Source organism: Anser cygnoides, chromosome 13, assembly GCF_040182565.1.
Source record: "Anser cygnoides isolate HZ-2024a breed goose chromosome 13, Taihu_goose_T2T_genome, whole genome shotgun sequence".
Classification (NCBI taxonomy): Eukaryota; Metazoa; Chordata; class Aves; order Anseriformes; family Anatidae; genus Anser; species Anser cygnoides.
Genome location: NC_089885.1, coordinates 19,354,128 through 19,369,992, shown reverse-complemented (window position 1 = coordinate 19,369,992; position 15,865 = coordinate 19,354,128). Strand labels below are relative to the sequence as shown.

The following is a 15,865-nucleotide window of genomic DNA, read 5'->3' as shown; positions in this document are numbered from 1 at the left end:
AGTCATCGAATCAGAGCTGTCTGCAATTCTTCTCCAGTTCCTCTTGAAAGTTTCAAACTGTAATACTTTTAGTAATAAAATTTGGCAACAACTACTGTGATGAACGTTGTATGTTGCCAATGAAGAATTATGGTATCTTAAAAAATAAATAAACAGGCAGAGTTGGTGCTAATAAATACCTGACGGACGAGTCGAGCTCCAGGATTCTCAATAATTAGCCACAAAAGCTAACTTCTCCTGCAGTGATGAGGGAGTGGCACAGAAATGGAGAGAGAGAAAGAGAAGAGCGAGGCTGGAAGGCTGGGTAGCTGGGACCCTGGGGAGTCAGGGTTTCTTTTCCAGCTGCCGCCCTCCTTCCAGCAGCAGCCACTGCACCACACGTTTTGGGCCCTCTCTAGGGCAGCACCAACAATGTGGGGTTCCAGAGCTTTGCGGTGCCCGAAGTGGGGACCTACCTGCCTGCCGCCTGCAGCAGCTTGCTGCCAAAGGCACTGGCTATTTTCCCTCTGCTCCGTCTTAATCCGTGCTCATCAGTGACCTGTGCAGCTAAAATCTCAGCTCTCTGAAACCAGTTATATTTCTGAATGATCTTTGTATTAATCATCAGTGCTTTCTCTTTTTTAGCAGTTCCCTCACAGACTGTTAACTGTAGATGTGTCCTTACACACACGTATGGAGCTGTACGAACAGCAAGTACGAGAACGAACTCGGTCTCTCAGCTTTCTGTTGTGGGAACTGCCACAGAAATGTAATTCCGAGCGAGAGGAAATGCCCATTAGAAAACACTGGTATCGTAGCACCTGGTTCAGCCTACTGTACCTTTAGTTTCTGCCACTGACCTGAGTCAATTACCTCACCCAAAACTGAAATAGAATAGGAGTAGCAAATGAGAAGGAACTTCAAAGAAGCTGGGATAAGGTGTGCAGTCGATAACACAGACCCAAAGGGATAATCAACAGCTACTGAGTCAGTGAGCACAGTGTAAAAACAACGCTTCTACCCACGTCGAAAAGACAGCTACGTGCTAAGGTATTTGATCTAAGACGGCCAGCAGAGCGCACCTCTACTTGACAGCTTTGCAATGTGAGTGATTAAGACCAGATTTCAAGAATCAGTTTCCTAACGTAGGTACAGCTAAGTGTTGGAATAAGCTGCTGGGCAGGTTTGGACATTTGCTTTGCAGGAGGTTTTGAACACAGCTAAGAGTGCTGAGGCAAATATCCTTCTGCAACAGTTTCTGTACCTGGTCTGTCTGCAGAACAGCCTAACGCCTTCTCAAGGCTTCTGCCAGGTCAGACAAGAGCTTGTGATGGTTTCTTGCATACGTATGACTCTCATCTTTGAAACATGTGAAGTAGTCTCAAGGAGACCATAGCTCCAGCTTCTTTCTGGGTATTTCATGGTCTGTACTTTCCGGAATATCCATGGAAGAAGAGTATCCTACCTGCAGGCATAGGTAGGTGCCTGGGATGAGTCTGCATTTCAAATACTCTGAGAGGGCCTGTCAATGGGAAGATTGGGTTGGGGAGCAGTTGCACATTGCTTAGGAGAGAACATGAAAAAAATCATACTGCAACTGCCATCTGAAAGTTCAGGATCTCAGCTCGTTGTCTCTCGGAAAGAAAGTCTGGCCAGGTGAGCTCATGATGAACAAGGATGGTATGAGAATACACTGGTGTTATCTTTAGTATCCTTCCTTTAGTTTTTAAATTTCTCTTTCATTGCCTTGATTTTCTTTAAATTCATTTTAATTCTCATTTTCTTCTAAAACTTTGCATACCACTAGGTATTTATAAAAGCCACTGGCAAAAAGACCTGGCAAGCATGGCATGGCTCCATCACCACGTACTGCCTACATGGAATCTGAAGAAAGATGCGGTCAGTACTGACAGGATCAGAATCACAGAATCGTCTAGGTTGGAAGAGACCTCCAAGATCACCTAGGCCAACCTCTGACCTAACACTAACAAGTCCTTCACTAAACCACATCACTAAGCTCAACATCTAAATGTCTTTTAAAGACCTCCAGGGATGGTGACTCAACCACTTCCCTGGGCAGCCCATTCCAATGCCTAACAACCCTTTCGGTAAAGAAGTTTTTCCTAATATCCAACCTAAACCTCCCCTATACATTGCAACTAAGCAGTCAGTCCATCCATCTGGTTTTAACAGGTTTAATCTTTCTTACATTTCTATTTATAACGAAGGAAAAAAAATCATGAGGCACAATAAATATTACAACACTTTCAAATGCCAGGAAAGTAAAAAGTATGTTACAATTTGTCCCGAGGTGTTTTGAGCAATACTTTTAACACTTAGGAGGGTTTAAAAGCGAAAAAAAAAAAAAAAAAAAAAGGAAAGAAGTTCTGCTGGTGAAGTAAGTGACATTGATGATACTAAATGAAGCACTGCACTACTAAACTGTTAAGTTTAGTAGTTTATGGTATGGAATATTGCTGAACAATGATGTACATTCATTGTCTCCATCCAGCTTAATTTTGTGGATATCTTCTAAATGCTGCTTCTGCATTTTACCTTTCTGAATAAATCTGAAATGTTCCAATGATACCCTGATGCTATGTACTGATGACAGGAGTTGGAAAGATGGAGCATAGCCAGTTATCATTATAAGAGTCAGAGAGAGGAAAAAATTGTAAGGTTGTATTTGTGAAGAGCTCTAGTGATGATTCAAAATGAAATTATTCCTGATTAACTAATGCTCAAACGGCTCCCAACAAGTATCCTTGTTGACCTTCTATAGTGATGCACTCAGAAAAATTCAAGGCCAATGCAAATTTGGTTTTCCCTACTCGAATTCTTCAGCAGCTGTTTTCCAGTAAACATGAATTATAAAAAGGCTGTGGTGCATTTTAGTTATTGCGTGGGTGAGGTTTAAGATAAAAATGTAACAGATGCTAATTTTACAAAACACACTCAGCTCTATACCCTAGAAACATATCCACCATTTTCATTCTAAACATCATGCAAAGGCTACAGCAAATCTACAGATTTTAGGAGGCAGTAATTGTGTCTTCTGTAACCGTACTGAAACTACTACAACTACAGAAAGGATTAATTTGACACATCTGCTTTTTAGTTTATATGGAAAACTACCTGTTTGAGTTCAGACAGACAGTAGTGTCATCAGCCTGACAACTCAGACATAGCAATTATCACTTGAATGAAAAGCACGTTATAGCTCTCTCTCTTCACCAGCTTCCTCTGCTCTCTTTTATTCTCCCTCCCTCCCCCTGTTTATTCATATTATTCTCTAGCACTATGTTTCTTGCCTCTTTCATAATCAGATGGAGAGTAAGCATCAGATCGTGAAGTACTTCATTCATTTCACACTGAAAAATACTGGCTCTGGGCTTATAGATCTTAGGGAGTAGAGGGCTGCAGTGATCTGGAAGTGAAAAATCCAGAGGAGAGTAACGAAGGGAGAACAAGGGGAGAAAAGAATGGAAGACACAACGTGGGGATGATAAAATCCTTTTCTCCCCTCTCCCCAGTATTCACCAACCTGTGTCTGGACCTGCATGGGAGTTTTTACAGTCCTGTAGGACAGAGTTCTGGCAGTTTACGAAAAAACACAAACCTCAGCTGCTGTGCTCTGCTGCCTGTCCTGAAATGCAAATACTTCTACTCTTCCAAAACAACAGAGACGTGTCCATACTAAGCATTAGCAGATAACAAAAAACAAATGACATCAGCAAGTTTTGATCTCAGGCTTGGCAAAGCAAAGATGGTTCTGTCTATTGCAAATGTGGGCAATTCCATCCAAGTATTCTTTTATAACAGTAGGTCTACCACTTTGACAGCCTCATATTGCTTACAGAAAGTTAAAAACTTCCAACTTGAGTAAGAAAAACCTGCCTAAAGAGCCCTAGTGCAACTGCTGGTAGCCTTAAGGTGGAGCTGGAAGAAATCCTATGTTAAAGTTTCATTAGCTGTACGTTAAAATCCGCGGCGAATGCTAAGGATCTTCTCACTTCTCTTTCAGACTGTGAACTTTTGCATCCCTGGGAGGTGGTTCCACAACAATACCAACTTCCCAAATTCTCTGCAATGGGTAGAGACATCTCTTGTACGAAGCAGGGATGTGCTGCAGTGGGCACGTTCCTAACACCAGGAAGGACACACGTAGGCAGCTGTTATTGATCACTCAGCATGAACAACGAGCTCATATTGAAAATGTCCTAAATTATAGAACACTAAGGAGAGTTTTTAATTGCCCTTCGTCAAGAGATTTTAATTGTTCATTGCCAAGCCACACTGAGAATTTTCCTTAGTTGTGCAGAAAACAACTTCAAGATTTACAGAGGAAAAAGGCATTCAAAGCAGAGAAGAAACACTTTGAGCCCTGCGTTTGAACCATATAATTGGAAGAAGCTAGTAGATAGATGTACGAGAAATTCAAAACTAATAGAGAAATTTAGAATATTCACTAATTGAATTTCCTATAAAAAGAAATGGATCCACTTAGTGCAGTGGTTCAGAGATGATGCATTTCCAGAAAGAAATTTTGGAGAATGAAGAGAACTAGCGAATAATGCATCAAAAATACAGCCAAGAATTCACTGAAATAATAAAACAGAGAGATTATAACCATAAATAGAGAAAGAGGAAATTTTCATATAGGTAATAAAAAGACACTTAGGGGATTAGTTTAGATCATTTTAATTTTCTTATAAAAATGGAGGAAAACACTTCTTGAGACTTTCAAAAGTGGACTTAAAAACACTAGGAAATGTGCTGAGGAAACCATCATTCATTGAAAGAAAGATGGACTGGGATATCTTATTTGCTATTTCTTGTTTCTCTGATGATCCTCAGGAAAAAATTATCAATAGCTTTTGTGGTGACAGCAGAAGTAATGATTTGCATACCAGCAATGAGGAAATGTTTTAACCAGAAAAGAAATTGCTCAAATGATCATTAAAAAGAGTGGTCTAATTCAATCTCTGAATCATTCCAAAAAGCCATCAAGATTACTTAAAACATGGAAAAAAAGCTTTCCTAACCCCTATTATTGTCAGCTGCTCCCAGATTGTTCTCTCCACTGCTAAGTTCCACAAATTTTATGTATCTAAATGTAGTTCTGTAGTTCTTTCTTTAGTAAGGCTTCCTTTATGAGCTCCTTTAGTAGCAAAATATTTAACGGCTTTATTCTTAAAATATTTTGTACTGTTACATTTCTTTTATGAACAAGTTTTGCAATAAAAGTATGTTGATATATAAGGAAACTTGGCATTTCTTATAAATTAATTCCACATAACCCTTGGCATTTTTTGAAGGCGTTGGTTTTCAAAGGTATTTAAGTATCTCCTGTATGCCTTTGGCAGGTCTCCAGCTTCCATGTCATATGTCCAGGCAGAAATTCCATGTGAACCAAAACTGTTTGGTTCTTCTGTGTAATGTCAGTCTGTCCTGCTGATTGCAGGGCATACGAAATTATTCACTCCAGTGCCTTTTTTTTTTTTTTTCCCCATTTAATGCCATACTTAATTTGAATTGCTGGAATTCTCATAAAATTTGTTCTTTCAGATCTCATTAATATCCCATATTTGAGGTGAAACGACGGACAGTATTTCAAATTTTTGTTTGCAAACTGGTAAGCTGTCACATAAAAGGACAATGTCACCAGCAAAATTAAACCTCACAGAACGCCGTTAAGCTATGTAATGCCATCCTGGAAGAGTCTGCATTTGTTCTTATAATGAAGCCATGACAATGGTGAAAGAGCGGAGGCAAATAATCTGCATCTATGGTTAAGCTTAGTAGGCATTCATGCAAGCTTGAGTAACTTTATCTGTGCAAGCCACATCCTGGATTACTGTCTTAATGCTGTTGAGAATGTTTAATGAAAATGATTAAGAGCAGGCCACGATTATATACAAAATTCATAAATTACATAAAATACTGAAATATGCAGTATAACTTCACAGCAGTTCAAGAAACACCAGAATGAATCATGATGGTCTAATCAGACCATCACTAATAAATAGGGAACCGACGGATTTCTGTACTCCACAGCTGCTATCTCCAAAACAGGGTACTGAAGCTCCACATCTAAGCATTGCCTAAATGATAACTGAATCTGCATTTATTAGTTTTGTGCAGATAAAGAACAGAGAAAGTTTCTCAGAAAACAAAACAAACAAAAAAAACAGCAAACAAACAAAAACAATGAATATGCTAAAATATTGGCCAACTTCTTACTCTAAATATGTACATTTTGAAAAGGGAGCTGTGATTCATCGCAGAGTGGAAAATGAACAAGACTTCCAAACTACATCCAAAAAGTACAGAGGAGATTGAGGGTAAACTTATTTTGTGTTGTTTTGATCTGAAGGTCATTTCACCACTTTCTGTAGGCAAGATTATTCAATAAACTTGATTTACAAGTCTAGATAGCCAGTTGAGCTCCGTGATAAATTCACATGACGCCTCAAAATTACTGCAAGCTACCTATGTGTACTTAAGAAAAGCATGTGGTCTTCCTTAAAGTCGATCCCACAGTCTTTTTATCTGTAGAAATCTCAGGAAAGGGGCATTATCTGAGATTTTTACTGAAAAATTAGAAATTCTATTGTATTCACATACTACTGATGCACTACCATCTGCGTTGCTTTCAGTCCAAATGACTGTCAATAGCACTTGACGACTAAAACAGCATAAGAAGAGAATGCTTTGTTATTAAGTTTTCTGTAGTAGATCATCCTCAAGCTAACTGACATTGAGTTCATATCAGTGAAACTTGCATACAGTGAGACATGGCCCACAAAAAACAGGCTAGTAAATGAGAGACAACTATGCACAATGAAATCGGTTATTACAGCGTAGCGTTCTTTTTACAGTAACGTCAGTATATCTTGCACACTGGCTGCTCTGGGGAAGGTGATAAAACTGATCAAGCAATATAATTAAGAAATGCTCTCAAGGGACACTTTAGTTCACAGTACCATCATGCACTGGTGTATTCTCTTTTCTTATTTAAAAGGTATAGTGATCTGTCAAGAATTCTTCTGATGTATCCAACTAGCAACCAGTAAAGAAGCAATGCTTATTAAAGCCATACCTACTTCCAGTGTTCATTGTCTTCTATTTTGCTCCTGCGCAATTTCCGTTTCCAGCTCGTGTGTTTTAACTCATTGGTTTGACTCTAAAAATCAATAAATGCTAACAGACAAGGAGTATAATGACAAGAGCTGAAAAAAACCCCGTGTAGAAAACCATTTAAAGAAGGTGTAGTAGTCTAGTGCAGCTATGGGCAAGTGCACGTATGACTTTCGATAAAGCACACATCCCCAGTTGCACAATTACAGTGGTTACTGAAAGTCAAAAGTATTGCTTGTGTACAGATGCACTCGCACTGGTTTGCAGATATATCAGATTGGAAATGAATATTCTAGCCTAATAAAGATGATGTTTATGATTCAGAAAATGATCATTTTTCTCAATCCATATTAACCGAAGTCGTCACGGTAGCTTTTGCACATCTATGCTGATGAAAGTACATGCTCACGCGATCTAAACTGAGATTCCAGCAGCCTGAGGTAATAAAAAGCAGTCAAAATGCTTTTGAAAACGGTGTTAAAATGAGAACCTTTGACTACTTCTGTTGAAAACTAGAAGGTAGATTGCGGTGTCTATTCTTACTGTCTGTATTGTGTGATTCACTTCTGTCCTAAACAGCAATCACAGGTTGGTCCACAGCTGGCATTTCACTTAAGGATAAGATTGTTCCTGTGCAGCTTTTATGACAGAACTTAATGCTTTTGAGAGGAGAGGCACTATGCAAATGTAGGATCATTATTAGCATCCTGCTGCTTGTTAGGTTCTTCTCTTTTTCAGATCGAGTAACCTAGGTCAAGGCAGTATTTACTATCAAAGAGTAATGGTAGCATTATACACAGTGCTGTTTGGGGACTACTAGAGCTTTTTTGGGCTCTGGTATATGCCGTATAGCAGTATTTCACCACAGAACTCTGCTTTTGCATAGTTCGAGACATTTTCAGATTGCTAAAAAATGCCCACAATGACAGGTGGAGTTGGTAGGGACTGAAAGAGATACGAGAAGTTCAAACTAAGTATGATGCAGATAAAGGTTCTGAGCTCGACGGGTAATAAGTATTTCAAGAGCAACAATTCTAAATAGTGACAGGGAGACATGGTGAAATGCAGGGAAATGGCAGGTATTACCGTTAGCCTCTGTAGCACACAAAAGTTATAACATTTTGTTTTGGGTGCTTGTACTTCAGAGCCACGATCATTGCTCCATAGTGCAGGGAAACTGCTTCGGGAAGTAAGACCTGGCCGGCAGCTGCTTCACTGGGGAAAGCACAGCTTCAGAACTGACATGGTTTTCTGCACACATCCAGCCCATTAATCAAGGGAAAAATCTGAAGCATATTGTTCATCATACTTGCTGTGTTTGGACTTGAAGTGATGAGAATTAAAATAATGATCTTGACTATTGTTATTAAGTAATATGAAATGGTTTCTCTGAAGGAAAAAATATGATTGGGTCTGTGAAGGTTCAGACAGCTGGTACAAGCATATGGGTTGGGAATCATTAGCTAATTGTTACAAAAATAAAACAAAAATGTCTTTTTAATGATAGAATTGAGGCTTTCAGGAAGACTAGCTGCATGTGCTTTCTTCTTGAATGAAAGCTCCTCACGATCCCTGTTATGCCTCGCAGCCCTCCAAAAGCATATGAACAACTCAACTACAGTGCTTGTCAAGTTAGAGGTTACTATTTTGAAACATATTCAAAGTAGAAAGTAACTTACATATCTATTGTCAAAACTAATTTTCAAAAAAATGTTTTACGCTGCCCTGATTTTTGTGTGGTGAGCTGTCTTCTCTTCTAACTGTGGGCATGTTCTGGGTTTGTATTGCATGGCAATGTGAAGTCTTAGTACAAACGTACCTAGTGTGAATGTATTAATGTAAGACTTGGTACAAGTGTTCAGGTGTGTTATTAGAAGAAGTAAAGGGGTATGTGTCTTAAGGTAAGCTAGGGAAAGCACAACAGCTATATTCTGTACAGCCCAGCAAGAAGCCTGGTGAACTAGGGAAAAGGAGAATGAGGAGACAGTTCTGGCACAGCTCCTGAGTGTCTCTGCTACCTGGAGAGAGTCTCTCCTGTGGCTGTTCTCTCCTGTCCTTTGTCCATTTAGAAAGCAACCCATTATGCTAAAGAGACGACCTCTTATTACAGATGTGCGCAGCATGAGTGTAAGGAAACTTGATTCAGTAATATCTGCTGATTCTTCACCTAATGATACTGTGCTAAGTTACCTCTAAGTCGTAACGGAGAACCTTTTTCTTGCTGTAGCCCAAAGAACCCTTCCAGACATCTCTGACAGGGCACATACTAATCCATGCCTCAGCATTAAACGGGAATCATACAGAGAAACAAAATCACATAGTCCGGTCATCATAAGCCAAGTACTTTGTGGACCACCGCCTCTGGGAAAATATATTATTTCTCTGTTCCTTTTTTAATGCCTTTTGATTTCATCTTTGATTCTGTTAAGCTAAAACATCTTCACAATTTATTCAACAAATATGACTTGCTGCAATCTTCTATATTCTAGTAATTTAAGAAAAAAAAGCCTTGGGCTGCATAGCATTATTAACATTGAGAATGCCTGCTGTTTCTCAGGTATCTGTCAGCTCAGCATAAGGAAAAAGCTAATTATGTTAAGCAGGTCAGTCAGGAAGAAACCTGGAATTCTACATAGCAGTTACAAATCAGTGTCCATTGACTTCAGCTGAAATTTGCCACTGCGGAGATACATGGCCAAAAAAAGAATACACTGTTTAAAAAAAAAATAAAATCTATTTAACAATGTAATCTCATCAGACTTGAAATTTAAGTATTGCATGCAAATCAAGGAGTTGATTTGCATAGGATGAGAAGGATGGTGAGGGAAAAAGATGTGAATAAGAGAAAATAAATGGAAAGTACATGGGTAGGTATCTATCCTCTTTCTTGATACAAGGTTTTTCTATTTAAAAGGTGGATAAGAATTAAAGAAAAAATTCCAGATACTGGACAAAAAATCTTCAGTAATTATGCTATGATATATTCTGTATTTTTATAAAATATTTATTAATTTTAAAAGGCTTAAATTACACTTGGGTTTGTCAAATCCCTTGGAATTCGAAAGCATTTAAATACTACAGTCAAATTACTTTAAAAGAAAATTCAGAAAATTCTGTAAAAGTATTAATTTCCTGCGTCATGTGGTACCAAGACAAATTTTAATGAAGTGAAATATTTTAATATCCATTTATTGCCATTGTATTTATTTTGAAGGATTCAGCAGGTTAGGTGATTTTACTTTACAGCACTGCTTAGTTTAGAAATGACACAGGATGAATACTTGAATGCAAAACAAATTTTCCCATTTGAAACAAAAAACAGAAACCTTGTTTCAACGCACTGAAATGACCTGAGAGTAATAGAAACTTTTGTTTACATAGTTGAGTAGGCTACATGAAAAGTATTCCTAATAGGCTTATATGGTTACTATTTGCATTGCAGATTAGTCCAAAAGACAAAAGTCTGTTTACAGCAACTTCCTCCTGTATTAGTATTTGGGATCCACTTATCCCATTAGTAAATGGCTGCAAGACAGCAAGAGGTTTCTAGAAACTCCCATATGAACTGACTGATTTCTCTATGACCGTTTAGTAGTGAATTTGGTTTTGGACCATCCCTAAGTACACACAAATAGAAAGAGAGGCGCAACCTTCTGTTACAGTAGTCACTGTAGAAAAGAGCAAAGATACTAGCAAAACAAAGCAGAGCCTCAGATAAAATGTGTAGTAAAGGGAAAACTCCTCCAGTCTATGGCAAAGCGCAGCATCAAATTAAAGCAGCAGTTTGGATAATATTTTTAAGTATATTTAATTTACTATATTTAATAATAAGTATATTGCCATGGACTATTTAGTAACAAGAGTACATATTTATGAAAAAGCACTTGCAGGGGTATGATGCCTCACTGTCCTACCACTGGAAATCACTGGTATATATTTACTGTAAACCATTGCATCAAGCTGCCAATGGATTTCTGCTGCATTGTTTATACAGACTGCTTACAAAAATCTTTGGTTTAGAAACAGAGGGAATCCTTTCTTGTTCAATGTAAAGGAAATTCCACTTCAGTTTCTGATGTCAGATAATTAAAACTGCTTTAATCAACAACATCAACATCACCTGTATTGAATGGACCTTTTAAATCAACGGGATCACCTGCAGCATGTTCTACCATTGAGCATATTGCTGTGTCTATGAACAAGCACACTTAACAAATGGACAGTTTGCTGGAAGTGAAGTGCCCCAATGGCGAAGGCACTTTTTATCTTTTCAAAGACGACTTAATGTAGAATTTGTAAACTTACTGAGCCAAGAAAATATTGGCTCTGTGAACCTATAAAGCTCTTGTAGTGATCATTTGTCTGTTCCTGTGTACCTTCAGACACCTATAGGCTTAGCTTGGCTGTAATCCCATAACTAATTCGAGCAGAAATTCCTTGACTCCAGCAAACTCATTTAATAGTGGTTTTACAGTATTACTAATTTGTTTTCAGCTGCATTAGTTCATATTTTCAGTGCTTGAAGAGAAGAATCAGATCTTCAGAGCTAAACTTGCACGGTAAATGATGCATTAGACATACACTTTTTTATTTAAATATATTTTACCTGAACATTTCTATTAGGAAAAATAACCTTGTGTTTATTTTTGGGTGCAAGCAAAGTTTTCCAAATGCAACAACATTCTAAATACGCCTTACATTGCTCCAGTCCCAAAAGAGATGCAGAAACAGCAAAAAAGAAAAGCTAATTCAGTTAATAAAAATGATTAACTGTGCTGCATTGATCGTGGCTGGACTGATTATACATTTAGTTTCAGGTTTTCCCTAGCAGGCAGTCCCCGTATTCAAGCTGCCTTGAAAAAGGAGGGAGAATAGAGAGTGCAGCAGGGAAGCTGATGACGCCAATGGGCTTCTTAACATTCACATCACACAGGGCTCCGGCAAACCCCTTTCAATCTCCGTGCTTTTCATTAAATCACTACCTGCTTTGTAGCCGCTTCTCTCAAGCAGCGATTCTCTTCCATTTACATAACATAAACGCTAGCAATGTGCTAAGTATCTGTGGGATTGACATGCATACGGGCTCCTTTGATGTTATCCTTAAAAAAATTCATGGCAGGAAATTCAGAGAGGAGGAGGAGCAGGCTGAGGAAGACATCAAAAAAGACAGACAATTCTGGAACATTGTGTTTGGACAGCCAACTCTTTTGGAAAGATGTAGCTGGCTCTTTGCAATAGACTTTGTTACCCTGTGGAAAGCATTGGCCTAGAATGCTGATAATTTTCAAAAGGAGAAGATGCAAAGATCAAACAAACATCAAAACAAACAAACAAAATCTCTCCTCAACCAGTACGTACACTAAGCCAATAATGTAGGCACCACAAAGGAGAACTACAGCAAAATGAAAAATCCTCTGCCACAGAGGACTATACGAAAGTTCTGACTGTCCTCATCTCCAGCAAAACACTTCAGTCTTCTCTGTTTATATACCCTTTTTCACCAGGAAATACGGATTTTTTTTAGGCAGAAAGTTATTCTAACAGCACAGCGCACAAACACACAGAAGTGGAGAATTATATCCTCACAACCAGTCCTATGCGCAAAAATATTTGGTTTAGTAATTTAATAGAGTAAAAAACCTTTGCTTACTTTCCTCCCAATTATGCACTGCATAGGCCTTTAAGAGGTAAAAATAGAAGTATACTCAGTGTAGGCCATTAACTGAGTAGGAAAAGTTTGTCATATCTATCTTGGTACTCTCTGCATTGTAGAGCATTTAATTAGTTTATGAATCTGGAGGAGGCACTCTTTGCATTTCAGTTCAAAACAGGCTACTCAGCCTAACTCTTTTTATTGAACAAGCATGTAAACTATTTTTTTCCTGAATTCAATCTCCTACAGAATTCAGCTGAAGCCGAATCAGCTCTTGTAATCACAAATTTCATACAGGCCTTCAGAAGTACAAAAGGCTGGAGTAAAGTCTGCTCAAAGTCACAATTTTTCCATTTTCTTGGACCATGGGAAGAATCTCATCCAGGGCAAGGTTTGCATGAGAACAGAACCTAATAAATATATGTGATTGCTCGGATAGGTAAATATATAAAATATAAATGGGACCTACACTTTGCAAAAGAGGATTGCTATTACAAGCATCATAAAAGTGATACCACAAAGCTATAGGGAACAACTAGAGAAGAAATCGATATATGCAGCAAGTGGGCTTTTAGGAATCAAGCTGCTAAAGGAAATGACAGAAGGGTCATGAGGGGAAGCACAGAACAACTGCTATGCAAAGTAACTTATCTGTATTGAGAATCACAAAACTGGATTTCAGCTATCAGAGATCAACACCCCTCAGAACTGTATAGTATCTGGGATCCCGGCGCATGATTTCTCTGATGGTTCCTGCAGGCTCTGATGCAGACACCTGCGGTTGTCCCTTCTGACAGATGACAACTACAGGGAAGGTCAGTTCAGAAAAGATGACAGAATGTACTTTTCTTTATAGGTTTGATAGATACATCTTTTCCTAAATCTTACAGGCTCCCGACTGACCACATCACTTGTCAATTCCAGAAGAAAAACTAACAGATTTAAAGGTAACCTACTGTACAATTATAATCCAGCTGTACGCTTTTCTGTGAAACACTGGCTTAGAAAACAGTACTGTTTACTTCAGACACATCTGTGGCACCGTTGTGGTCAGTAGCTCTTACTGTGTATCTACATTGTCTTCACTGTGGTGCTAGTTCAAAGCCAGGCTCATTTAGGAACATTTATAACTCAAAACAGTACTCGAATACCACAGAGGAACTGTGTTACCAGAACCCACTGCATTACTAACGTGACTGTCACCAACTTTCCAGTGCCAAACCTAGTACCAAACCGGGAGCATCTGGTTATCACAGTATTTTCAGCAACTGTGGAATAAGCACGGTTCTTATTTAGTAATACACTTACTACTAAATTTGAATGGTGAGATCCTCAAAGAAGGCTAGGATCATTGAAGAGAACACTTTGCAGGTGTTACAGCTGCAGTCATAATGTAAACTGGATCTTTAGTTGCTTCCTGTTTTGATATTTGGTCAAGAACAGTACAAGAATTTGTGGAACTGAGGACTTTCATTTATTGTGCAGAGGAATCTGTATCAAATTGACCCATAACTAACAAAAATCATCAAACTTTTCTTCTCCCTAGCACTTAACTTTTAGCATTTTACAGACTCAATATTTCTTGTTCACATTTAATTCCACAAGTACAATTTGAACAATTTTCAGAATACAGACTATATCTTTTGGATCAAAAGTTACCTTTTCCATGAAGAGGACTTCAGTCTGAAGAAATATCTGTGATACAATGCTCTCTGGTGGCATTTGGCTCATCTGCCTGGAAAATTAAAATTGATTTTGCTTACAATTGCTTAAATTACCACAGTCATCACATTACTAGTTTGGCAGTTATGATAACTTTTACTGAATTCATTTTCATCTCAAAAAGAGTACTTTTTACTTTATTTCCTAACCTGGTTGCTTAGAAAGACTTTTGAATCAGGCTGCTGGCAAAAATGAAGTAATGCTTCAGCCACCAGTATTTATTTTTTGGTTAAATTTATCCTTTAGAAAAACAAACAAACAAACAAAGAAAAGGATGGTACAGCTCACTGCTTAAACACTGTAGGTCTAAATGTTAAGTATGAAAGCTGAAAGACCTCCTTTTCAGTTTTACTCACTTTAAATTTCAAACTTGTTTAGGTGGTTCTTGACCAGTTAATTTGTCTCATCCACTTGCCTTAGATTCCCTTATTTGTGTAAATAACTTCAAAATCATAAAAAATAGTAAGAAATAGTCTTAAATAAAATAAAATGCTTGTACCTCCCTAAGTGTTGACTTGATGGTCAAAAGAACCATTGAGTATACACATAATTATCTTTGCCACAAAAAGTGAGACTAAGTTTAGGGCACAGTAAAACTCTGAGCCAATGATATTTCTATAATTTGCCACTCTGATAAATGGATTTATGAAAATCGTTAAAAGAAATTAGTCCTAAAAAGTCGTATTCAATTTAAAAATAATAAAATAATTAAGTCCTCTAACATAACATTCCTTTTCTGAATTCTTTTTTCTTTACAACGAGCTATTTATTCCTACAGTGTTCAAATGTTTTATTTTTTTGCCTTTAAACTAGGCCAATTCAATTACAGACATGCTAGCACAATATGAGTTGACCCAAAAGCAAATACGTTTGTATTTGTCCAAGTTGTCCACCATGGTCTTTAGCATGCAAGAGTAATAACTATTTTCAGTTTTTAATTCTCTCTTTCCAGTACAATTCTTCCACTTCAGAGGTGGGATGCTATAGGTGTGTATATATGGGTGTATAGGTCTCTATCTTATTTTCCTAGCTTTATTTTCTACCTTGTATTACACATTCTTATGTGCTTAAACTGTATTCCAGAAGTCTAGGAAAAAGAAAATCCACGTCAAGAGTCTGATAACGTTTCTGCACCAGGCTGAGGTAGGTTGCTGAATGGTACTGCCTACCAGCCATTAAACTTCCATAAATCTATCTATAGTATCTACCTAGTTTGTTGCAATTGTTAGCATTGCAAAAAATGTAATTATAAAGGCCTGCTAATTTCATTGGTATTTACTTTTTTCTCAAAAACAGATTTTGATTTGCTCCTTTCAGGTAATTGAACAGGATACGTCTCTGTGCAAATAGCACTATTTTAAATATACAACC

The 15,865-nt window shown here is 37.9% G+C and overlaps 1 protein-coding gene and 1 long non-coding RNA gene across 3 annotated transcripts in view; one reads left to right on the top strand and one right to left on the bottom strand.

Annotated features, from left to right (window-relative positions):
* Positions 1-15,865, top strand: part of LOC106042970 (connector enhancer of kinase suppressor of ras 2-like) — a 182,855-nt gene that overhangs the window by 7,638 nt on the left and 159,352 nt on the right. The window lies entirely within an intron of this gene.
* LOC106042973 (uncharacterized) overlaps positions 1-15,865 on the bottom strand; it is a 43,331-nt gene that overhangs the window by 25,591 nt on the left and 1,875 nt on the right. For both annotated transcript variants that reach the window (XR_007168055.2, XR_007168057.2), the window contains exon 2: positions 14,432-14,507. This is a non-coding gene — a long non-coding RNA (uncharacterized lncRNA). The remainder of the gene's footprint in view (positions 1-14,431; positions 14,508-15,865) is intronic.